The sequence below is a fragment of the Armigeres subalbatus genome, unplaced genomic scaffold, assembly GCF_024139115.2.
Source record: "Armigeres subalbatus isolate Guangzhou_Male unplaced genomic scaffold, GZ_Asu_2 Contig635, whole genome shotgun sequence".
NCBI classification, from domain to species: Eukaryota; Metazoa; Arthropoda; class Insecta; order Diptera; family Culicidae; genus Armigeres; species Armigeres subalbatus.
The window spans coordinates 198,932-226,320 of NW_026943408.1; the positions used below are offsets into that span (position 1 = coordinate 198,932).

The 27,389-nt window shown below is 40.3% G+C and overlaps 1 pseudogene; it reads left to right on the plus strand.

Annotated features, from left to right (window-relative positions):
* The first annotated feature begins 6,664 nt into the window (after positions 1-6,664).
* LOC134204519 (CUGBP Elav-like family member 4) lies at positions 6,665-27,002 on the plus strand (annotated as a pseudogene).
* Positions 27,003-27,389: the final 387 nt, after the last annotated feature.

The following is a 27,389-nucleotide window of genomic DNA, read 5'->3' on the forward strand; positions in this document are numbered from 1 at the left end:
GGCAAAAAAATTTTAGTCATAACTTCTAAGCCCATAGTCTGATCGGGTCAATTTTCAACAAATAATGGGATAGGACTCTGCGTCGAATGCAACTTGTTGCGAGCAAATCGGTTAAGGATAAGTGCTTGAAAAATGAGCTAGACTTTTTGCGCACACACACACATACACACACACATACACACACACATACACACACACAGACATCACTCCAATTCGTCGAGCTGAGTCGATCGGTATATAACACTATGGGTCTCCGGGTCTCCTATAAAAAGTTCGTTTTGGAGCGAACATATGTATAGCCTTTACGTATACTTTGTATACGAGAAAGGCAAAAAGTATTTTGGCCATAGCTTCTAAGCCCATAGTCCGATCAGGTCAACTTTCAATAAAACAATGGGACAGGATTCTGCGTCAAATGCAACTTGTTGCGAGCAAATCAGTTAAGGATAAGTGCCTAAAAATGAGCTAGACTTTTTAACGTGCTTTAATATGAAAAAAGTATTTTGGCCATAACTTCTTAGCCCATAGTCCGATCAGGTCAATTTTCAATAGGAAACAATGGGACAGGATTCTGTGTCGAATGCAACTTGTTGCGAGCAAATCGGTTAAGGATAAGTGCCTGAAAAATGAGCTAGACTTTTTGCGCACACACACATACACACACACATACACACACACACATACATACACACATACACACACATACACACACACAGACATCACTTCAATTCGTCGAGCTGAGTCGATCGGTATATAAAACTATGGATCTAAGGGTCTGCTATAAAAAGTTCGTTTCTGGAGCGAACATATAGTTTTTACGTATACTTTGTATATGAGAAACGCAAAAACGATTACAATTAGTTTCGTACATTTTTCATTTCTCTGGATCCCAGGAAATTCCTGTTTTATATCCGTCTTCCGGGATAATTGGAACCCTACTAATCCTTCGAGTCGAACCAATCAGGTGATGCTGATAGCTGATGTCAAATGGAGTTCATGTGCACTGAAGCAGATGATAAGGCTTCGGCATACGAGCTACTGATGCGATGGTTATGGTATACGGTACAAAGTCCACGCCATATCTGGCTACATGTTCTTTGTTCATCAGACTGAAGAGGGAAGCCAAGCGGATCGGACTAGTCATCAACAAGTCGAAGACGAAGTACATGATAGGAAGAGGCTCAAGAGAGGTCAATGTGAGCCACCCACCACGAGTTTGCATCGGTGGTGACGAAATCGAAGTGGTAGAAGAATTTGTGTACTTGGGCTCACTGGTGACTGCCAAAAATGATACCAGCAGAGAAATTCTGAGATGCATAGTGGCTGGAAATCGTACATACTTTGGACTCCGCAAGACTCTCCGATCGAATGGAGTTCGCCGCCGTACCAAACTGACAATCTACAAAACGCTCATTAGACCGGTAGTCCTCTACGGACACGAGACCTGGACGATGCTCGTGGAGGACCAACGCGCACTTGGAGTTTTCGAAAGGAAAGTGCTGCGTACCATCTATGGTGGGGTGCAGATGGCGGACGGTACGTGGAGGAGACGAATGAACCACGAGTTGCATCAGCTGTTGGGAGAACCATCCATCGTTCACACCGCGAAAATCGGACGACTGCGGTGGGCCGGGCACGTAGCCAGAATGTCGGACAGTAACCCGGTGAAAATGGTTCTCGACGACGATCCGACAGGCACAAGAAGGCGAGGTGCGCAGCGGGCAAGGTGGATCGATCAGGTGGAAGATGACTTGCGGACCCTCCGTAGACTGCGTGGTTGGCGACGTGTAGCCATGGACCGAGCCGAATGGAGAAGACTCTTATATACCGCACAGGCCACTTCGGCCTTAGTCTGAAAAAAAAGTTCTTTGAAGAACTGACATCCTACAAGCGGAAACAGTTTCCTTTGGCACCACTGACGATCGAAGAGAACGTATGCATGGATGTCGTCATTCCCGGAACAGACGTTGCCAGATGCAAGCGATTTTGATTGGGTCGCGGAGATGGAAGCATTGGAGTTCCCAACGTCGATCGTTTTTGGTGTAAATTCGAGATTCCTCCTATCACGGTAAGCCGTATTTTTTGCGAATTGACAACTAGTGCTGGCTTGGTAATTAACCTTGGTAATTGACCTCGTAATTAAGAGTGGCGCCACTCAAGATGGAATCTCTACAACGGGCATTGTTTGCAATACAGCTTTGGGAAAAATGGAAAATTCGTGCTAAGTTGTTACTATACATGCTATACATGCAAACTGTTAAAAAGGGCATGCTCCAGGAAATCTCGCATAACTTTTCAAAAGGACCTAAGTAACATTTTTTTCATGAATTAATTTGAATGGCGCAATCAACAGAATAACATTAAAGCTATTGATTGCAGTATTCAAATTAATTGATGAAAAAAATGTTACTTTGGTCCTTTTGAAAAGTTAAGCGAAAATGTTTAAGGGATAGTTTTGAACCATGCCTGGTCCACAACGTTCACGGAGTAAGTCAGTTGCGCCTCATTTTAAAACTACCACACCCCACCAGTTCAAAATAGATCGCCGCGCATCTCCTGTGCTAACAAGCTGCTCTATTCAATGTAGGCGTCATAGGTAAAACAAAATCAAAACCGAAACACTCGCTAATGCGTACTAAACATCATCCTAGGGTTAACCTTTTTTTAGTTTTATTATTGATAAAAGCTTATTCACAGATATAAATATTGATTGTGAATTAACGTTCAATTTGACCCTTAGCTTCGGCGCACCCCATTTCACTCTAAACTTTGGCACAGCCCGTTCGAACAGTACCGATTAATATTACGATTGGTGACGGCTCCCGGGCAATCAATTTGGTCCTTGTAACGAATGGAATGAACAAGTTTCAATTTATTTTTTTCATGTTCTCTCTCTCGTTTTCGGAAATGCGGAAATCGATTGTGATATGTTTCTGCACAAATTACAGTCCGGATCAAAAAAGCCCTGTGAAACTGTGAGGCTCACTTAATTTGCTTCGACGTTTTCGACGGTTGATGCAAGTAGATAACACCGGGTGTCGTCTACAGTACGCTACACGGTTCGCGGCAGTCAATGCATAAATAACGTTTTCACTACGACAGTCAATCTACCGTAGCTCAATAGGTGGCAGTTTAATGCTGGGTAAAGTATGTACCTCAGGTGTGAACTAGCAGCCTGATCTCACGTACGCAATCATCTTAATGCTTCAGTCTCGCTCTTGGTCCAAGGCTGTTTCGTCTATGTACCGTGCTGATTAGAGTTCGGTACTCCAATCATATTTCCACATTGCTTATCTGTTCTATACGAAAGATGATGTCTTCTGGCTCTGATTCATCAAAAGCATTACACCAGTAAGTAAATTTAAAACTTGGATACATATCCACCCTGAAGCTTTGTATAAAAGGATTTTCCGAAGTTCTAACTTGGCGTACAGCGTTGAAAAAAGTTGCGTGGGCATCGAGCCATCTTCTTGAAATATTTGTCAATAGTAAGCATGTGTTGGACCCTCCTTGGCCGTGCGGTAAGACGCGCGGCTACAAAGCTAAGACCATACTGAGGGTGGCCGTGTTCGATTCCCGACAGTTAGTGCGAAACTTCCGAAGCGATCAGTCGATTTCTCTCGAGCAAGCGTGTTTCGGAAGACACACATAGACTATTTCCTACGTTTATATATCGGTTTGTCTCTCGTTATAGTAAGTGCTATCTCGATCATCGCGCCGTCGTAGTCGCGATGCCGCGCCGCTGAAAACACGTTTCGCGTTGACTACTCCGCAGTTTCCAAAGTTGCTTTCCCATGAGGACATTCACAAATTTGTCGTGAAGGAACTTGGTCTTACACAAGAAAATGGGCTCTAGTTGCAACCAAGCAGGCGGCTTGGTTGTACCTTCGTCGAGTTAATACCCTTCAACTAGCCGAAACGATTGTATCGCAACACGACAACAAACATGAATTTGTATTTGACAGGAAGAGCTTCAAGCTTCGTATTACGATGGAAGACGGAGCCGTAGAGGTTCGGCTATTCGACCTTTCAAATGACGTTTCAAACGATCAAATCTCAGTACCTCTCAGAATACGGTGATGTTCTCTCCGTTTGTGATCTCCTATGGGACGAACGATCAGCTTTCAGCGGAGTCAAGACTGGTGTGCGTATTGCACGAATGGTTATAAGGAAAAACATTCCTTCTCTCGGGTCTATCCTTGGAGAAGAGACGGCGGTTAGTTACAAGGGGCAGCGGCAGACGTGTTTACACTGCCAAGAATTTGTACATGTGGGTATTCCATGTGTACAAAACAAAAAACTGCTCGTGCAAAAATTGGCAGCTGATCAATCATACGCAAGCGTTGCGAAACAGCTAGCTATGGCGAAACAATCAGCAAAGCCGAACCTCCCTCCACCACCGGAGCGAAACGAACATCCAAACACGTCGCGTCGCCCAGATGCGAAACAAATCTTAGAGACAAAAACTGTTCCAGCAATACAGCAAAAAAAGGTGATGGCTCCTCCGGCTATACTTCCTGGCTATCAGAAAACGACAGCACCTCAAGCTACCATCCACCTGTCTTCGCTTCCTATCTCGATTGGCGACAAGACTGACGGTAACGATACCGATAATTCTCTAGCATCGCAACACTCGCATACCAACCGACGAACTCGTAGCCAGCGCTCACCTCCTGAAAAGAAAATCCGTCACAATGAAACAAGCATCAACAACAGCCGAGCCTCCGGGAAGAGACAAAACAGTAATGGAGTACACCAGCATCAATATCGCAACAATCAACATCAACACAATCACCAATACAACGAAAATAAATGCCCTCAACACGTTCGCTAGAACCGCCGATCTTGACTGTAAGATCTTCCTGCAAGAAGTGGAAAACGACCGACTAACGCTCGCTGGATATAATGTTATTTTCAACGTAGACCAAACAAGAAGAGGAACTGCCATTGCTCTCAAAGAGCACATCAAATATTCTCATGTGGAGAGAAGCCTCGACGGAAGACTAATTGCTCTACGAATCCACAACACCACGCTTTGCAATGTATATGCACCTTCAGGTTCGGTTCACCGTGCCGCACGAGAACGCTTTTTCAACAATACCATTGCATATTATCTACGCCATCAAACCGATCACATTATCATGGGCGGTGACTTCAATTGCGTTATTCGGCATTGCGATGCAACCGGGAACAACTCCAGCCCCGCTCTCAAAGCCACCGTTTAGCAACTACGGCTGCTTGATGTGTGGCCCTTGCTACGATCGAGAGAAAATGGTTTCACCTACATCAGTCACAATTCATCGTCCAGACTTGATCGGCTCTATGTGAGTACCGGGCTTCGCGAACAACTGAGAGAAACAGCTGTTCATGTCAGCTGCTTCTCGGATCATAAGGCTCTTACGGTGAGGATGTGTATTCCCTTCCGAAAGAGCCCCTGACCGAGATTCTGGTCGCTTCGTCCCCACGTTCTCACTGACGAGAATATAAACGAGTTACAAACACGATGGCAATATTGGACACGATATCGTCGCAACTACCAATCTTGGATGGAATGGTGGTTATACTTTGCTAAAGGAAAAATCAAATCCTTCTTTAGATGGAAATCGAATGCTGTCTTCGAAAACTTCCATCGTGAACATCAGCGACTATACACCCAACTGCGGCAAGCGTACGATGAATACCACAACAATCGTGCCATGCTAACCACCATCAACCGGTGAAAGCTCAAATGCTCTCGCATCAGCGGAGATTTTCCGAAATGTTCGTCCGGATAAACGAAACGTTCGTAGCCGGAGAACCCCTATCGACATACCAGCTGGGAGAACGGACCCGGAAAGAACGATCATCGATAAAGTTCGAAACGAGAGGGACGAGATAATCGACGACAACGACGAGATCCGAAACCACATGGTGCAATACTACAAAAATCTGTACGCTCGGGAGGAAGTAGCGGAAGAAGAAGACGGCGAAGGTGTATTTCAATGCGAGAGGGTTATTCCTGAAAACGACGCCACCAACGAGGCCTGTATGGATGAAATAACAACAACCGAAATTCTATCAGCCATCCGAACCAGCTCATCGAGGAAGTCCCCGGGCCCCGACGAATCTTCCGAAAGAGTTTTATATGCGTTTATTGGACACAATTCATCGTGAACTCAATCTCATTATGAATGACGCTATTCGTTCAAACTTTCCAGCAGAATTTACTGATGGAGTGATTGTTTTGGTCAAAAACAAGGACCGGGTGACACGGCCCGCTCCTATAGACCGATAAAGCTTAGTCAATTTCGACTACAAAATTCTAGCACGCATAATGAAGCAAAGGATGGAAAATGTGCTCCGAGCCACAGTGTCCTGACCAACACACAAAAATGTTCCAATTCAGGACACAATATATTTCAAGCCACGCTTGCTCTGAAAGACAGAATAGCAAAAGCAAACAGACAAAATGCAAAACTGGTCTCTTTTGATCTCGATAGTGCTTTTGATCGTGTGGATCAAATTTTTTTAATTCCATACCATGAAAGCTCCCGGCTTCAACCCAGGGATGGTGGGTTTGTTCGCACGAATAGCATCAGCTTCGTCCTAACGATTGCTGATCAACGGACACCTTTCTCTCCCTTTCCCTATCAGACGCTCTGTGCGTCATGGGGACCCTCTATCGATGCACCTCTTCGTGCTCTACCTACACCCGCTTCTAAAGCGGTTAGAACAAGTGTGTGGTGCTGACCTAATCGTCGCCTATGCGGACGACATCAGTGCAATCATTACCGACGGCAACAAGCTGAACACAATGCGGAATTTGTTCAATGACTTTGGACGAATATCAGGCGCTCGTTTGAATGAATTCAAAACGACCGCTATCGATATTGGTGAGCAAAATGCTCTGGCTATACCGTGGATACGCACCGAAAACAAAATAAAAATACTCGGTGTCTTCTTTTCCAATTCAATTCGTAATATGACGAATTTGAACTGGGACTCTCTCGTAGCAAAATTCGGTCACCAAATCTGGTTACACTCCATGCGTAGCCTATCACTGCACCAGAAAGCAACACTGCTGAACACATTTCTGCTATCCAGAATTTGGTACATTGCTGCTAATCTAGCTCCAACGGCAGCACACATGTAAAGCTGACAGCCAACATGCGGAACTACCTATTTCGTGGAATGAGTGCGACTGTCCCAATGACTCAACTAGCGCGTCGCAAGGAAGACGGTGGAATAAATCTGCATCTTCCGATATTCAAATGCCGCGCCCTTCTACTAAACTCACATCTTCGGGAACACAATGTTATGCCGTTTTACAGCTCCTACCTCAGTCGAGGCAATCCTACTCCAGCGAATACCACTGCAGATCTCCCGTGCCTGAAACAAATTTTAAGTAATTTAGCAATCCTCCCTTTTCAAATTCGCCAGCATCCTACGGCAGATGCCATCTATCGTCTCTACGTAAGAGGTACAGACAAACCGAAAGTGAAACAGCCAACAATAACACCAACTGGAAACGTGTGTGGAGGAATATCGCCGACCGTAATCTATCACCCCAACAGCGTAGTGATTTATATATGTGGGTTAATCAGAAGATGCCACATCGACGGCTTCTGTTTATCATGAGGCGGACGGACGGAGAACAATGCATTCACTGTGGCATACCCATAGAAACGCTTCAACACAAATTTTTGAATGCTCCAGAGTACGTGATGCGTACGGACTTCTAACAAACTCTTCATGCGTTGATTGGTGGTCAGCGCACGCTCCAGTATGCTGATCTTCTGCGACCTTCCCTTGATCGAATCACTACACCGACACGACGAAGAATTCTCAAAATTTTAATTGAATACATTATATTCATTGAGAAGTGCAATGGAGTAATTGATGTTAATGAACTAAATTTCAACTTAGGAGTCATAGTTTAACCAATTATGTAAATAATTTTAACAAGACAAAACGACAAATAAACGTTAAAAAAAATTCCCGTTGCCGGTCTAGGCAATTTTCGGATAGGAAGTTGTCTCGGGCATAAGGGACGATTCAAATATGAGCGTCCACTACTTTTTGAGATTTCTAAACCTCACCCCTCCCCTCTGACACGCTTTTTTGTATACCTAGTATATGCAGTGTCACAAAATCTTAAACCCCTCCCCTAAAACCTGTGACATCATTGTTGAACGACCCCTAAAAGGGCATATGCCGGGCAGTTGGGCATAAAAATATCATCGTGTTTGTCTCATGAGATACAAATGCAAAATGGTAACCTGGCTTAGAAACCTCGCAGCTAACAACTGTGGCAGTGCTTAATAGACACTAAGCTGCGAGGCGGCTTTGTCCCAGTTTTGGGATGTAATGCCAATAAGAAGAAGAAGAAGAAGAAGAAGAGGAAGCAGAAGCATGTGCATTTTCATTAAATATATTGTCCTTGGTTCTTCTTCATTGACTTGTTTTGTTGAAATGTTAGGAGACTTATGATTGTTATGTTTTAATGTCCGTCGGCGTTGCATTATTTTTACATTATGCAGACTCAGTCTAATTAAAAGGATGGGAATTAAACCCATGATTATCTGGTACAGAATCAAAGCTGTGACAACTTCTCTACTCCCAAACTACCAGCACTAAATACGGGTCCCTAAAATATTTAAAATCGGCGAGTTACAGAAGAATGAAAAATGAAAACAGAAACTTACGGCATAAGACTCAGAACGGTAAGCACGATGAAAGTGATTCCGAATGGTTTTACGTGAATTGTGACATAGAGTTTCTAGCATTAAAGGCTTTGATGAAAACACAAACTCAAAGACTCTGAGCTGTTGTATCCTTTCTTATTTCCCACTGATTCTTCAATTTCAGGTTAAGTTGACTCAACTGATGATTCAAATTGAAATCACTTAATGAAAAGTCTCAGACAATCGTAGACATACGAAGCGTCAATGGTTCATACTTCTGGTAACCTTGCTGGAAGCTTCAGCTCATTCGCACTCCAGCTAGGAATAACTCAACCAACTAAAGCTCACGCAGAGAAGAGGCAGAGGAGCAGAAGCTTGAAACCAGTCAGCCGTGTACCAGCGAGCGAGCACTTATTGCATGGCAATAAATTTTGCATCAGAACCATTGCTTCACATCTCGATAAGTGTCTGTAAATTTAGTGCCAGCTTAATAGATTTCCCCTTGTGGACATGTCTTTGGAGAAGGAGGCTTCCGTGCAGCCCAGAGAAGGTCGCAACCGGAGGCGAAAGGTTCCCACGAGGGCGTTCGCAACTCGGTGAAGACGAATGAATTGCAATCATCTTGCTTTCGAATCGCTACTGCCGTCAGGAACACTGAAGTGAGTTGATTTATTTGGAAATTCCATGTACGTACACGGATCGGGCATGCAAATGAGCTTCCGACTGTTTCTGGTGGGGTGTTTGAATTCCGTTATTGAGATGAAAACAGCACTCAATTAGGATGCTGCTCTTATAAAAGAAGTGTTTTATAATTCTTGCTTGAGAAGCTACTCGATTGAAAGAGAAGCTCGTTTGCAAGAAAACGATGATACAGAGTGAGTAAATCATTCGTGATTTACACATACGATCTGAGACAATTTTTAACGTCAAATATTAGATCCATTATTCACCGTTCAAGTTCACTATGTTCATCTTAAAAAAGGCAGAGGAATGGAACGCAAGTTGTTTTTCTGAGTTTTAAACAGTTAGCACGCATGTTTACAAATCGATCCAACGAAATCGATGCTTCATTATTGTATTTAGCGATGAGAAGAATTTGCTACAGTAAAATGGAACATGAAACTGTTACCCTATAGAAACTGCTCCTGGACTACATCCCATGGCCCCTACATTCACCTCATCAAGAACTAAGAAATAAAAAAATGGTATTTGTTTTGTTTCTGATTTTGTGTTTTTTTCAGCAGCATCTTGATAAAAAGAAGAAACAGAAATTGGTGTAGATTTTCTTCGTTTCGCGATGAGATGAATATATGTTCAGTGAAATGGAGATCCAGAACAGTTCCCTCGTAATAATATTCTCATTTTCTTTAAAAAGTGATTTTAAAATTTACTTTTTGGCTCAGCTCAACGGAACTTTTATTTATCCACTGAATTTTTGATGAATCGTTTTCGTTGGGTTTTTTGGGTTTTGTGATACTTTACTCATGAAAAGAAAACAAAGCAATTTTCTTATCTATTTATGCCCTCATTTAGTAAATAATATCCTCGATTACTCAGCCGAGAAATGTTCAATGCGGCTTGTCAATAATAGGAACCTTCTTCTTCTTTTTCTTCTTTTTGGCATTACATCCCCATACTACTGGGATAAAGCCGCCTCGCAGCTTAGTGTTCATTAAGCATCCACAGTTATTAAAACTGCGAGGTTTCTAAGCCAGGTTACCATTTTTGCATTCGTATATCATGAGGCTAGCACGATGATACTTTTATGCCCAGGAAGTCGAGACAAATCCGAAAATTGCCTAGACCGGCACCGGGAATCGAACCCAGCCACCCTCAGCATGGTCTTGCTTTGTAGCCCGCGCGTCTTACCGCATGGCTAAGGAGGGCCCCTAGAGGAACCGCTAGACGTTATTTTGTGCGTAAAATTTAATGAGTTTTATAGGCGATTGGATTGAAAGAACTCCAACAATATCTGAGAAATATTAGTATGGATTTTTTTGACGTAGGACTACGTCTGTCTTTTTTATATTGGGGTACACTTAACGATTGCGGAAATCAATTCCATCAGCCAATTCTTGATGGATTTCCAATTTTTGGGACCATTCGATGGAGAAAGAATCAACGCTTCTTTGTATTTATATGAAAATACTGTTTTAAACTATTTCTAATAGATACATAGTTTAGAAATAGGAAAACCTATATTCCACGTACATGCATCGCAAGGACAGACATCAACTTGCAACAGTTACAACCAGATTTCACACAGAGCGCGGAATGGACACAGCAGCTTGCGATCCCACACAACTAGTGGCGATGTTGAAAACTTAGTCCAAATGGTGGCGAAAAGTCTTCGAGTGGCCGTCGGATAACAGCAGCACGAAGTTAAATTTCAACGGAAGATTCCGACAAGCGTTTAGTTGCAGTTAGTTAGTGGACATGCTCATTGAGGAAAGAAAATTGGTTCTTCTCAGGATCAGCAATTCTGAACAGAAATATGTAGTTGATTGCAAAAATGGACTGTTCTGGTGCCATCGGCGTTTAGCGTGGTAGTTTTGTTGCTGTTAGTGATTCCGTCCATTCGAACAATTTAATTGCTTCATCTACCTCGACTTTTACATACTCAGTGACTGAGTAAAATTGTATTGCTCTCTTTTTCTATCCCACGAAAATTTCACTCAATTTCCGTCAAAAGCAGGACAACTGAAAACTATGAGTAAACCTTATTTTTGAGGGAAATTGAGTAACATTTCCATGGGAAGAAAGAGGCAGCAATAAAATTTTACTCAGCCACTGAAAATTAACTAGAATGTTGCGATTGTGCTACCGAAGGTCAATTTTCGGTCCTCGCCAAATAATTCAAGTTTTGCACTTTCATGAAAATTTATCTCGGATCAACCTTCTTTTGTATAAAATGGTGGCCTTAAAAAAAAAACGATTTCATTTCCAATAACTAATAGAAACAAAACGACATAATCTTAAACCGTCTAAGACGAATTAAGTACTGTCCATTTAATTCCACCAGTTAATTTTTGTTATCTTTGCAGATACGTATTTCGACCACAACTGTGGTCGTCTTCAATGTCTTGTACTTGACTCGACTTACAAGTACAAGTACAAGTACAAGTACAAGACACTGAAGACGACCACACATGACAGGTACTTCGAACTTTTGCATTAATTGAGGTACCCACTTTTTTGCTGTAGATACAAATAAGCGCTACTTATAAGATATGTCCCGTATTCTGTTCAACAGATTTAGACCGCTTGAAGAGTCCTTCGTCGGCGAATACCTAGCAAAAAGCCTTCCAGGCCTTTTGAAATGATACTTCAAGCTGCTTGGAAGATGGCTTCCACGAAGTGTAGGAAGATGCTTCTTGCAACGAAACAACCGAGCTTTTCAGAAAAAAGCTGTCATGCCTCTTAAACGAAGGCTTCCGAAACTTTAAATTCTAGAACAGCTCAGAACCATATTCTTAACATATTCTCCAACATTTTATATGAGGAAGACGATTTTTTTATAATTTGTTCATTCGTTCGATTAGCCCTGGGTTGGGCAGGATTCAATTGTCTTTGATTTACTGATCACAGTGCATATTTTGTACAAGACAAAGTTTTGAAATAAAAAAATACACAATTATCAAAACTTTATCAAAAATTTGATTTACATTGTTATACGTCCACCATTACGCATTTTTGTCCGAGATACCCCCTGAGGCAAGCGAAGGTACCCCCAGAGGTACATGTACCCCAGGTTGAGAACCGCTGCTGTACATGACACATTTGGTGCGGTGGTGAATCTTTTTTGACCGCAGTTTCTTCGGGAGCCCATAGTAGGCCCGACTTCCACAGATGATGCACATTATTGTCAGCCGTTCGCAAGGATCCAAGGTTAGCAAATTCATCGACCACCTCGAAGGTATCCCGTTTACCGTAACACTGCTTCCCAGGCAGGCCGCCCACAAGAATGTACTTTGTCTTCGACGCATTTCACCACCAGTCCAACTTTTGTTGCTTCACGTTCCAGGCAGGTGTACAGTTCCTCCTCCTTGTTCGGCCGTCCATGTCCATGTCATCCATGAAACAAATAAACCCCTGACTGGATCTGTTGAAAAATCGTACCCTGGCTGTTACACCCGGCTCTCCGCATGACACCTTCTGGCGCAATGTTGAACAACAGGCTGAAGTCCATCACCTAGTCTTAGACCTCAGCGTGATTCAGACAAACTGGAGTGTCCGCCGAAATCTTCACACAGTTTTGCACACCATCCACCGTTACTTTGATCAGTCTGGTAAGCTTCCCAGGAAGCTGTTTTTCGTCAATAATTTTCCATAGCTCAACGCGGTCTATACTGTCGTAAGCCGCCTTGAAATCGATGAACAGATGGTGCTTTGGAACCTAGTATTCACGGCATTTTTTAAAGATTTGCCGTAAAGTAAAGACCTGGTCCGTTGCCGAGCGACTGTCAACGACAACTTCCCATGAACTGATTTACTAATGGTGACAGACGACGAAAGATGATCTGGGATATCCCTTTGTAGGCGGCTTTAAGGATGGTAATTGCTCAAAAGTTCTCACACTCCAGCTTGTCGCCTTTCTTGTAGATGGGGCATATGACCACTTCCTTCCACTCCTCCGGTCGCTGTTCAATTTCTCAGATTCTAACAACTAGTTTCTGTAGGCAAGTGACCAGTTTTTCCGGTCCCATCTAGATGAGATCAGTTCCAGCACCATCCTTACCAGCTGCTTTATTAGTCTTTGTTTTATGGCATCCTTAAATTCCCCAAAGGGAGAGTGGGCTGGTTGGCTTCCATCGTCCGCTGAACTGATGTAGTCATCTCTTCCGCTGCCTTGATTTTCACTGGCTGTACTCTCAGGGCCATTCAAATGTTCCTCGTAGTGCTGCTTCCACCTTTAGATAACCACACGTTCGTCCGTCAAGATGCTACCATCCTTATCTCTGCTCATCTCAGCTTGCGGCACAAAGCCTTTGCTGGACGCGTTGACCTTCTGATAGAATTTGCGTGTTTCTTGAGAACGGCACAGCTTCTCCTGAAAAATGCGGGAGCTCTGCTGGGTCCTTTGCTGCAGTGCAATCGCCCACGCTGCGTCCTTCTACTCTAGAATCTGTGTGCACTCTTCGTCGAACAAATCGTTACGTCGACTTCGTCCCATATACCCGACGTTGTTCTCCGCTGAGTCGTTAATGGCTGCTTTGACTATATTTCAGCAGACCTCAAGAGAGGCCTCATCGAGCTCACTGTCTTCTGACAACGCTGCCTCGAGATGCTGCGCGTATGCAGTGCCGACTTCCGGTTGCTTCAGTCGCTCTAGGTCGTACCGCGGCGGTCGTCGGTACCGAACATTGTTGATGACGGATAGTTTTGGGCGCAGTTTAACCATCACTAGATAGTGGTCGGAGTCGATGTTAGCCTCACGATATGTCCTGACGTCGATAATGTCGGAGAAGTGCCGTCCATCAATCAGAGCGTGGTCGATTTGTGATTCTGTTTGAAGTGGTGATTTCCAGGTGTACCGATACGGAAGGCTATGTTGGAAGTAGATGCTGCGAATGGCCGCATTCGAGGAGGCAGCAAAATCAATTAGACGTGGGCCGTTTTTCGTTCGTCAGCCAGTGAGCGCTGAACTTCCCAATAGTCACTCTAAACTCCTCTTCTTTGCCAACCTGAGCGTTTAAATCTCCCATGATGATTTTGAAGCGGGTAACTGTCGTACTCACGTTTCATTTAGGAATAAATTCTTCACTTGTCAGGTAAAAACCGAAAACCTGACAAAAGGATGTGCGGATGCAGAAATGGTAATTTTACGATACTTTCTATTGATGACCATTAAAATGCTTCCAAGTGAAAATAGATCACCCTGGATCAGCTGGATAAAGGCTATAGGTTTCATAAGACAATGCCTTGAGTATTTGAAACCTCATCAAGTCTCCAAACATCGTTATTCTCTGTTACATCCAGTTAGCGAAAACTGCCGGTAACCTTGCTCCATGTACAAACGTTTCAATCAATCTTCATTTTCCAGCAGTAACTCAGATTTTGGAATAAATGTCACCAACACTCATGCGTATGTATTTAACTTTCCATCGGAAAGCCACGTACTATTATTGACGACCAGCATGTATCCAACTCATCGCAATAGTCACCGAAACACAATTCGACAGCGAAATGATTGATGCGTCTTCGACACAGACCACACCACTTGAAACCCAATGGTTATCATCGATGTTGTCGTCGTCATATCACCGTAAAAAGCTTGTCATCGTTAAGGCAAATCGATTCGTTTGATGCAAGCCAGAATAAGACTGGTTCCAATGTGAGAGAGGCACTTTTTCCAGTTTGTGCTGCGATAATTTTATTATTTTTACGGTTGAAAAAGTTTTGTCTTCATTGCAAAGAACGGAATGGCGTAGCTGCATTATCTAGCGATTATGTTTATTTACCTATTTTGTTTTTTTGTAGGCTAAGATCTATTGGAATTGAATTTAATGCTGATTAAATGCACCTTCATTGTTATAACCGGCCTGGTAGTCATATGGCTGCTGCTTGTCAATCAAGACGAAACTCTGCCCCTCGAACCTAACCCAAAAATTCCAGCAAATTCCGCATTAACTCGTGGCAGGCGCCAGTGTCACCCTAACAAATGAGGTCGTCAATCAAACTCAAGCTAAGAGCTATTGGCATTTAATTCATTGCTGATTAGATGCACCATCATTGTTAGTAATTTAGAGCATTTGATACTTTTTCTGGAAGAGATTTGCATCTGTTTACAATCGACTACGCTCCATATTAAGTAAAAACTGCGGACTTCATTGTTCCATTATATCAACCAAAGAGAGGCTCGATGCCTATTCTGCGTGCACGTTTATTGAAAAGACGCAGGTGGGCATCGGAAAATGCAATAACGCAGCGTCGATGCACCGACGCACTCCTGCTGACCTGCGATATTATCACTTGGCGTTGGTGAAACGCTCCGTGGGCATTTCTTAAGCATCACTGCTGGAATCAAGTTTGGATATTTAAATAGTTTGAAGGAAATGTGAAGTGCATCTGAAAGACATCGCAAAGATCATCTGAAATGAAGTGGGAAGATCTTGCCAGCACTGGTTGAGACACAAAAGTCCACGACTGAGATTTTATCGGACCAGTCTGGCCAACATGCATCGTCCGTAGGAGGACATCGACTTGCTCTGCCCGGTCAAATCAAGTTGCCCCTGTGATGGGCGAATAAAAGGTAAGTTTTCCGTTGCATTCGATTAAACGATCGATCGATGCCGATGACAATGATTGGTCGGGAGAAGAAATTTCCATGTCACAATTGCTCTCGACTTTTCGGTCCATTTTGGGTGTTTTTCTGTATCCGCAATTTTATTTGATGGATGGTGCGGTAGCGTTGATTAGAGCGGAAGTTTTCTCAGATGTCTGAAAAAGCATCATGTATTTATGAGATGCATTTTGGTTCAGGGAAGATTGATGGCATGTGGCCGGATGTGCGATGGGGGCATTACTGTCGTTTCATGATATGAAGATAATGGCCAATCACAATTGATTTCATAATTTCAGGAATTCATTTGCATTGTGCGTTGTCGTTTTCGAGATATGTAGTTCGTTAGGAAACAACACGATTATTGGTTACTGATTGGACAAATTGATAAGGCAGGAACATCATTCATATGAGAAAAACCTTTGACTGGAAGTTTTTGTTTTGCGGTGGTTATAAAAATAAAGAATTGGTAGATATTATTCTTAAAACAATTTCATTTTAGATAGCCGGATCGCTTGTTTACCTCAATGAATTCTTATTAAAATTCGTAAATGCATGAAATAAGTTAAAATGAGAAAACATATGAACAATATTTGCATTTTTAACTTAGCTTAGCTTGATTAACTGTACACATCATAGTTGTTAGTCGTGATTGGAAGAGAAATAACGAATATGCACAGCTCACCAATTAAATAGTCTTCTTGGGATTAGAGAACTGTTCTCACTGTACATGCTTTGGAGTTTCATTAATTCAATACCAATGACGATGCAGTCACATCCTCACAGTCAATTTAGGACTAGGAAAGGAAAATTAGCTCGACATTGCTACAAGAGACCAAGAAATCCTCTGCATTTCCGTGAGCGACACGGGAAAGGAATAGTTGGTTAGTTGAGAATGTAGTTCGTGGGAAATCACTTTGGTAAACGACTAAATATTTATTGTGAGCGAAGCTATTTTCAACAATATTCGCCTTTCTAATTGAAAAAGAATGTTATCATCTCAACACACTACCCGAGTAGACGAAAATAGCTCAATGATATCAAATGTTGATAAGATAGCAAAATGAGATATGGACATGATTGATATAAGAGATAAAAGATCAGACGACAATATCAATATTTTGCACTACAATATCATAAGAATATCAAGATATGTTATTTGTAATAAGTGATCGATATCACGTGTCATTAGTTTGTTCTTATCCCTAGCATATCTTGATATTTTAAATGATATTTCGGCTCATTTTGATATTGTTGCCTTTTCTTTTATCTCTTATATCAATCAAGTCCATATCATGTTTTGTTTTTCTGTTCATGGCTTCTGCCGGGTAAAAGCGACCATGTGCCGCTCAGAGCCCCCTAGCCAAAGTCCTGGTGTTAGATGGGACTTTAAACAGACCTGACGATGCGCCCGGCTAGATATGAGCCTTAGTGGGCCCAATTAGCCCCAATCAACGATGTCGTGGTGCTGGGCACGATAGAACATGTGGAAAAGTGGGCATCGAGTCACTACTTTCTACCGCTGAGGCACCACCAACGAGCTGGGAACCACCACCGGCAGCCAATTATTGCAAGTATTTTCAATCTGAGGGCAAGTATTTTCAATCTGCCCACACGAAGGGCAACCCGACGACGAGAAGGAAGCGAAAGAAGCACAGCTGGAGAAGAATCGTCAACGACGACATGATTACTCAGATAGGAATGGAGGAATTGTGTAGACCGGTGATCGAAACGGATATTCTGCATGTCGTATAGCATGACAAGATACAACGATATATTAACTTTGCAACCTTCCGCAGAATGATATCATATTTTCTGGATATTTACAACATACTAATTCTTTAATGTTGTTCCAAAATATTCCATTTGATTTTTTTAGGATTTTTCATAGGAAATGCTTTGGAAGTTTTTCACGGGAAACTCTATAGATTTTTCAAACAAAGCTCTGTAATTCCCATAGAAAATTGTTTGAAATTTAAAGATGAAAATGTGAGGTATTTCTAGAATAAATTGTTTGGAATTTCGGCAAAATTTCTTCGAAATTTCCGTAGGAAAATTTTCAGCATTTCCAACGAGGTGAAGCTCAGATTTCGAAGGGAGCTCTTCGTAATTTCTAACAAGGAAACCTTCGGAAATTCCTCATAACATTATTCCAAATTTGCACAGAAAATTCTTCGAAATGCTTCAGAACATTTTTCGAAATATCTGGGGAAAAGTCTCAAAGGTTTTCCAGAATACGTTATGGACTTTTTACGGGATATTTTCCTGATATTCATTAGGAAATTGTTCAAAATGTGGATTTCTGGTACGGGCCGTTTGGCAAAAAACCATTCGGTCAAATGCAATTTGGCAGAAGACCACTGGGTCAAAAGTTGTTTGGCCGAATATACCATTTGGCCGAACAGATCATTAGGCCGAAAGTCAATTGGCATGAAAAGGTCATTTGGCCGAGCAGGTTGTTTCACCGAATAAGTCATTTGGCTGATTAAGTCTATTGGCCGAAACGGTTATTTAGCAGAAAGGGCCGTTTGACCTTAATGGTCGTTTGGCAAACAGGGCAACTTGGAATAGGAAGAAATGAGAAATGAGGGAGCGAGTGTGAGGCCTCATGCGTCTAACATCGCACTTCTCACTTTTCGCAGTAAGAAAAATTGGCTGAGAAGTGTTACCTATTCGGTCTAATTCGGTCTAATATGTCATTTAGGCCAAATGACCTTTTCGACCATAAGAACTATTCCACCAAGTGACCTAATTGGCAAAATGACCTATTTGGCCTAATGGTCTATTCAGCCGTGCGACACATTCGGGCAAATTATTTTCCGCTAGTTGGGCTTCGGTCAAACGACACTTCTCCATGGATTTCTTAAAGAAAATTTTAGAAACTTTCAAGGGAATCAAAAAAAAATCACAAAAAAAATATTGTGTTCTGCATTGCGCGGCCGGTAATAAAGTTAATCAGTTCAGTGCGTGTTTTTTCGGAGTAGCCATCAAGCAAGCGTTGTGCAGTGCGTGTTTCAGTCGTCGCGAAGTAGATAAGATATCGAAAATTCGGGAAAATACGTAAGACATGGGTTGCTTTTACGTTTTTGTATCATCATGAATATGGTGACGTTCAAAAGAAATAATTAGTCGCTTACCAAGGCGACTTCCAATATATTTCTTTCCCAACTATACCTTTCAGTGCGCTCCTTGGAGATGCAGAGGACTCCTCGTTGTCCTGTAGCAATGAGTGTCGAACTAATTTTCCTCCCCGTATCCCTAATTGACTGTGAGGACGTGGCCAGCATCGTTATTGGTCTTTAATTAAAGAAATTCCGAAGCATGTACAGCGAGAATAGTTTTATAGTTCGAAAACTATTCAATAGGTGAGCTATGTATTGTTTGTGGTTTGTCGGTCAATTACGACTAGCTTAACTACGATGGGTACAGTCAATCCAAAAGCTAAGCTAGGGAATTTTTCAGCCAAAGCCTTTATGATTTTTTCGTTCAAACGAGAACAAGAAGCGCTGTAAGTCATTCGGCGGAGGCCATTTGTTCGAATACCAATTGGTCTAATAGCACGTCAAGCCGGATATCATCTTTATTGTTTATTGTTTATTGTTTATCGTTTATTGTTTATTGTTCATTGTTTATTGTTTATTTGTTTATTGTTTATTGTTTATTGTTTATTGTTTATTGTTTATTGTTTATTGTTTATTGTTTTATTGTTTATTGTTTATTGTTTATTGTTTATTGTTTTATTGTTTATTGTTTATTGTTTATTGTTGATTGTTTATTGTTTATTGTTTATTGTGTTATTGTTTTATTGTTTATTGTTTATTGTTTATTGTTTATTGTTTATTGTTTATTGTTTATTGTTTATTGTTTATTGTTTATTGTTTATTGTTTATTGTTTATTGTTTATTGTTTATTGTTTATTGTTTATTGTTTTTTGTTTATTGTTTTTTTGTTTTTTTGTTTTTTTGTTTTTTGTTTATTGTTTATTGTTTATTGTTTATTGTTTATTGTTTTATTGTTTATTGTTTATTGTTTATTGTTTATTGTTTATTGTTTATTGTTTATTGTTTATTGTTTATTGTTTATTGTTTATTGTTTATTGTTTATTGTTTATTGTTTATTGTTTATTGTTTATTGTTTATTGTTTATTGTTTATTGTTTATTATTTATTGTTTATTATTGTTTATTGTTTTATTGTTTATTGTTTTATTATTTATTATTTATTGTTTATTGTTTATTGTTTATTATTTATTGTTTATTGTTTTATTGTTTATTGTTTATTGTTTATTGTTTATTGTTTATTATTTATTGTTTATTGTTTATTATTTTATTATTTATTGTTTATTGTTTATTATTTATTATTTATTGTTTATTGTTTATTGTTTATTATTTATTGTTTATTATTATTTATTGTTTATTTGTTTATTGTTTATTGTTTATTGTTTATTGTTTATTGTTTTATTATTGTTTATTATTTATTGTTTTATTGTTTATTATTTTATTGTTTATTATTTATTGTTTTATTGTTTATTGTTTATTGTTTATTGTTTATTTATTGTTTATTGTTTATTGTTTATTATTTATTGTTTATTGTTTATTGTTTATTGTTTTATTGTTTATTGTTTATTGTTTATTGTTTATTGTTTATTGTTTATTGTTTATTGTTTATTGTTTATTGTTTATTGTTTATTATTTATTGTTTATTGTTTATTGTTTATTGTTTATTGTTTATTGTTTATTGTTTATTGTTTATTGTTTTTTTTTTATTGTTTATTGTTTATTGTTTTTTGTTTATTGTTATTGTTATCCTCTGTTCCAGAAGCACAATTTGAACTGATTTGCCATATATGGCTTGATTTTGTTATACATTAATTTTGGGAACTGGTAGCTGTATGGGTTATTAATTGAAAGCTTTTATATGCCTGTCATTACAAGTGTATACGAAGAAAACTATTTAATAATTTCAACAAAATGTGAGCTGGTTTCAACCTCATTTTTAGGGGAAGGGTCATTTGGCCGAAATCCATTCGGACGAAAGCCATTTGCCGAATGCCACTAGGCCGAAAGTTGTTTTGCCTAATGTACCATTTAGCCGAACAGACCATCAGGCCGGAAGGGTCGTTTAGCCGAAAAGGGTCATTTAGTTGAAAAGAATTATCAAGCCGAAAGGATCATTAGGCCGAAAGTGTTATTTGTCCGAGAGGATCATTTTGGGTGGAAGGGTCATTTAGCCGAAAGGGTCATTTTGGACGAAAGGGTCGTTTTGGCCGAAAGGGTCATTTGGTCTAATAGGACATTTGGCCCGAAAAGAGTCCATTTGGCCGAATAGGACATATATTTGAATAATTCATTTGGAAAGTGAGGAAATTTGGAATGAGAAGAAAGACGTCTTATGCTTCTTATTCATTTTCTCTTCTCACTGTGAAAAGTGAGGTAGTGCGAAGTGGGTAGTGAGACATCTCACTATTCACCTTCTACTGAGTGAAGTCAAAATATGAGAAGCGAGAAGTGGAGACGTCTCACTATTCACTTTACGCTTCTCACTTTTTTATATCGAAGTGATGAATGAGGGAGTGAGAAGTGGGACGTCTCACTTCCTGCTTTTCTCATTCTCACCTCTTACTCCTGAAAGTGAGTAGTGCAGAAGTGGGTAGTGAGACATCTCATTACTCACTTTTTACAGCGAGTGAAGAAATGAGGGAGTGCGAAAAGAGACGTCTCACTTCTCTTTCCTCATTTCAAAGAACTGCTCACTGTGAAAAGTGAGTTGTGAGACATCTCAGTTACTGATTTCGCGCTTCTCATTTTTTGACAGTAGAGAAGAGAAAATGGAGAATGATAAGTAAGACGCCTTTTGCCTTTCTCGTACCAACAAAAGTTGTGTACCGAAAAGGAGCTATCATTTCACTCCGAAAACGGGAACTTTTTCTAGAGGACTCGTAGACCCGCAATAGTGTTATATACCAATCGACTCAGCTCGACGAACTGAGCAAATGTCACCATGTCTGTCCGTGTGTGTGTCCCGTGTGTGTGTATGCACGTATGTGCTGTGCACACTAAAACGATAGCCAACTTTTTCTAGTACTAAACCTTCTTAATCCAATTGTACCGCAAAAAGTTGCATTCGATGGAGAATATTTTCTTTTTTGTTCACTATTGAATTTCAAAACGGTTGAACTTCGCAAAAAAATGAAAGTAAATATTCAAAAAGTTATCACATATGATTATTTTCAGGTATGAAAATGCTCTCCAGAGAAAACAAAGGTTATGTTGCTCCCAAGACCACAATTCGAAACTGAGCAGCATTCGGTTTTATAACACGAGCGCTCGATAAATCCAGGCGCAGCAAGATTAGCCCTTCTCCGAAAACTTCTTGCTTGTGTTCAATGGTGTGCAATTTTTACTAACACCAACAAAACTATTTCATGTCGGAATCATTTTGACGTTTTATTATCTACGCTGTGAAGGCGAAAAAGAACAAAACAATATTTTATTTCGATCGAATTTCGAATAACTTTCTCTTTCTCGCTCTGACTCTCGAGAGCAGCGATGCCAGATCTACAGGAAATTTCCGTAGATTCACGGAATTGAGTGCTTTCTACGGATCTACCGGATCGTAGGTAATGAAACTTCTGAAATTTGGAAATTTCTGCGGAAATCCACTGATTTTTTAAGGAGTTACTTTTAATTTCAATTGGAGTATAACTGTGATTTTTAATTTAATAATAATAATTTTTCTTAATTTATTTCTACCACTACCTATAAATATAAGAACACACAGATGAGAGAAAATTAAATTTTCCTGGAGGAAAGTCAGACGTAATTCTCAAAAGAAATATCTGGAGAAACCTTTAAGCGTAATGGTCCTACTGTATTTCTACTTGTTGGGTTGATCTTCTTGGCACCACGAGGACGAAGGATGGTGTGATAATCACTAGTCACATTTAAAGACCGAAGTTAACTTACTTGGTCCGGAGACCAAAACTGAATTGAGGATTTATTCTGGCTGGACGGACCTTATTGTATGGCCTATCCTTGCTTCAACGTAATGCTTTTGCCTTTCTCGTACAACAAAGTTGTGTACCGAAAGCTATCTATTTCACTCCGAAAAGCGAACTTTTTTATGCCGAAGCCTCTAGAGACCCATAGTATTATATACCAATCGACTCAGCTCGACAGAAGCTGAAACTTTGCATAATATCTGTCTGTCATGTCGTGTGTATGTGGCCATGTGTATGTGTGTGCGTATGTGTGCTGCACAAAAGCTATAAAAAAACATTGAGACAACATTTCGTATGAAAGTAATCCTCAGCCGATTTTTCTCACCTGTAACAAGTTTTTGATTCGACAGGGGACAAAAGCCTCGTTGATCACTATTGAATTTTATAACTATCGGTCATTGCGTTTAAAAGTTATGAAAGAAAATTGTACATCGGACCATATAAACCCCATATAAGGTTTAGGTGTCTCCAACTAAATGCGAAAAGGCACCACCAACGCTGGGTGAGATTGATCAGGAGTTTTTTTACAAACTGTTAATATAGAACCTAATGGAAGGTTCCTGGAGTGACTTTTGCATAAGACCAGCATATGCTCGTCAGTGGTCGCATCGATCGATTCGCCAAATTCGAGCCGAATAAGCTTTACAGTATCGTTGCAATCGATTTGCGAACGTAAGCGATGCGATATAAACAGATCGCTTACGTTTTCGCGGATTCTAGAATTGGCTCGTCTTTTGCATTACACTGAGGCATTTCTCTAGGAAATTCCATTAGACGCTTCCATCGTAGAATTCTTTCAAAAGATTCCTTCAGGAATTCATCCGGAAGTTAGACAAGGAATTCTTTTTCAGAAACTACATCCAAAAAATTTCTTTAGAAATTTTCTCAGAAAGTGTTTTAGGAATACTTTTGAAAATCCGTTCAGGTTTTTCCTTTAGAAAATCTCTTCTAAAAATCATTTGGTAAATTCAACTTCAGAAATACTTTCCGGGGCCTCCACCGAATTCCAAATAATTTCCTTTGAACATTGCTTCCAGAATACTTCCGGAAAATCCATTGTGAGAGTTTCTCCAGAAGTTCCTTCGAAAGTTTCTACGGAAAATCCTCTGAAAATTCTAAAAATCCATATAAGAAACTCCGCGGTTAGGTTTTCTAAACAAAAATATGCTGGAGAGCAGTTCTGAAGAAAGTTCTGAAGAGAATTTCCAAATTATTGAACTTTCAAATGAAGAATATCTGGAGAATTTCCCATGAATTCTCAGGGTTTATTTTTGGAGTAAGTTCGTGAGGATTCTTGAAGCTGGAGGAGATTCGAAAGAATTTTTAGCAATGAATACTCCAAAAATTCGCGAAGAAATTTATTCTTCCAGGACTCGCACCGTTGTAAAAAAGTACAACTTACCTCCGAAAAAAGCTCTCTTGTCGCTTACAGCAGAAACGGAACTGCGTGACCGATCCAGGACCATGCGAGTCCCTGAAGGTTGAGAATTTCGAAAATTCTTTTACAAAGAAAATCCCTTAGAAATTCTTTTTGTGAATTCGTTCGGATATTCACTTAGAGTTTCGTCTTAAATTTTTTCATCCATTCCTAAAAAACATTTCTTTTTTCTATTCAGAGGAAATTCTAGCTGGATAAATTTTAGAAGAAAATATAATTTTCGCTGTAGTGATTGCTCTGATTAAATGGTAAATTATTTCTGAAAGGAATTCCTGTAGGAATTTCTGAAAATATTACAAAAAAGGACTTTTGGAAGATTTTCATTGAAAAATCCTTAGAATTTCTGAACGAATTTCTAGAAGAATTCCTTGCGGAACTTGGTTTTCCTACACTAGAAATTTCCGAAAGGAATTTTTCGGAGATTAGCGAGTTTTTCGATAACAATTTCTGAAATCATTTGCGGAGAATTTTAAAAAGAAGTCCTGTCAGAATTTAAAATGAATTCCTGGAGCTAATTTTTAATGAAATACCCTAGAAGAATTTTCGAAGGAATTCCCAAAAAAAAAAATTGAAGGTATAAATTTATGTATGACCTTGTGAGGAAATAATTCACAGGAGTATTTCCTATACAATTATTTTAAATATTTTATGGAAGACTTTCCGAAGCATTTCTAGATAAATTCATGAAATAACACCAGGATTAGATATTCCAAGATTTTGTAGAACCAAGCATGGATTATAATAACGATACAGGGGACTTTCTTGGTTGCTTTAATTTAATTTCAGCATCAAAATAGGGTTTTGTTTAACTTCTGTACTGGCCTAATTAGGAATGAACTAATTACGTCAAAATTGCTGGAGAACGAACATTACCACAACTCTGGCACCGCCAGCTCTAATTTACAATGATCCAGATGATCTCCTAAGCGATGAAAATTTAATCACCTGAAGAGAGATCTGCATAAATTTGAGAAAACTAAGCTACCAGTTACATAATACTAACTAGATTCACTCCAACAGGTGTAATCAGTAGAAAGGATTAAGTTTTCTACTCTATCTGTACAATCTTACTCTTAACCACCTTTGCAAAGCAATCCGATTTGAGCACTGTGTTGGGCTCGGCCCAGCACTATCCTTACTTGTTTCGTAGTGACGGATTGTCATCAGAGCATTTCCGTCTTTAAAATAGTTGTTCTAAAAATTGAGAAGTCCGCAATATCAAACTGATTCTATGTTAAATCAATAAAAGGTCAATAAATAAAATGCACAGAAATGGTAATCTCAGTGTTGGAAACAGTTACTGTCAAAAATATGAATAGCAATAGCTAATTGCCTTTTTGAGGAGTGTGGAATTCTGTATGGGGCACCGTGCTTGCAGAATCTCTTTCGTTTTTAGATTTTCATGAAAATTGGGATATAACAAGACACGTAACTATTAATTTTGACGTTTAGTGGTCTTGTTGTTATCTAGGATTGTGGATGAGCGCCGAAATAGGGCTAGCAAATTTTTTGAGTTAATCTACAGAATTGATGTGTTGAAGCAATCTGGCATGTCCTTTGCTCGAGAGTCAGAAAATGACAGGTTGACATTTGCTCCGTCTTGAATACCACACAGCAACAACTTGACATCCTGTTGATTTTTTTAAGAAAAACGGATTGTTTGGTTGATTTGGAGAAAAAGCAAAACATAAGGACCGGTATGCACTGCACAACATCAAGGGCAACACTTGCGGGGATACATCATCCGATCCAAATAAAACCTGCCGATGGTGAATGAAAGCGAATGAAAACTGTTTGTAGAATGCTTAGTAAAAAGTACGAGAAGAACGAGGCATCCGTTTTGCGGTCATTATTTCGGTCTGAGGAGTGTATGGTGCTGCGGGATTCATCCGAATAGAGCAAAGACTGATTTCGTTACAAAACCAAACACCAAAACTGGTGACGATCGGCCCATATGTACGTTGCACGCAAATCACGCAGAGCCATAGGTGGTTGCTCGGCTCCGCTGGTTGTAAGTTTGCCGAAGTACGCAAAGGACAAGGATGCCAAACGGATGCAGCAGATGCAGACGAACCTGTAGAACATAGCCGACATCAACCAGCCAATCACGCAATCGGTGACGCCTCTGACCGGTCCCCATCCAAACTCTGCACAGCAGCAGATGCGGTTCCTGGCGGCGGGAGCTATCTCGCCGTCCGTCACTGACGTGGCTGCAGCAAGTGCAGCAACTACAAGCGGTAAGCCCTGCGGCAGCAGAATTCACCACAACGCATTATCTAATCCTAATCCTACGATGGCACAGGCAGTGACCGCAGCCGCTGAGAAGCAGATCGAAGGTCCCTTCCGGCAACGTAATTGTCCGCCAAGGTGTTCATCGACAAGCAAACCAACCTGTTCAAGTGCTTCGGCTTCGTGTCGTTCGACAATGTGGCCTCGGCGCAGGCCGCCATCCAGGCAATGCACGGTTTCCAGATCGGCACCAAGCACCTGAAACGATCGAAGGACGCATTGTGCCAAAGGGGAGCAGATTCTACGTTTGTTCGTCGTTCTGTTCGTAACTTCTCAGGCTGCTTCGCGCTCGATGAATCTGGTTGATGGCGGTGAAAAAGGAGTGTACAAAGGAAATGTCGATGTAATGGCACACTCGAGCAAAGGTAATCCTGTAGGACAAGTGGCCACTGCATAACTGCTGAAATTCAAGACATCAACTGCTTCAGCTGGACCGGGCAAGGTAATTTTATTATTATACCGTTAAGTACCCTAATTTCTGGAACTTAAGATCTGACAAAGTTAAAACGTTCATTGAAAACATGTAGTGGCCATTTGGGAACATTTGCTACTGCATCACGTAGTAGAAGGATTCTAAGTTCTCAAAAAGTGTTATATGCAAACTTTGCTGCTATTTTAAAAGAATTGCGATATGAATCTAAAACCGTTGCATGCTCCTTATTTCGCGCATGAAAATAGGATAGTTCCTAATTTCGCGCAAAATGTTCATAACTTCGCTC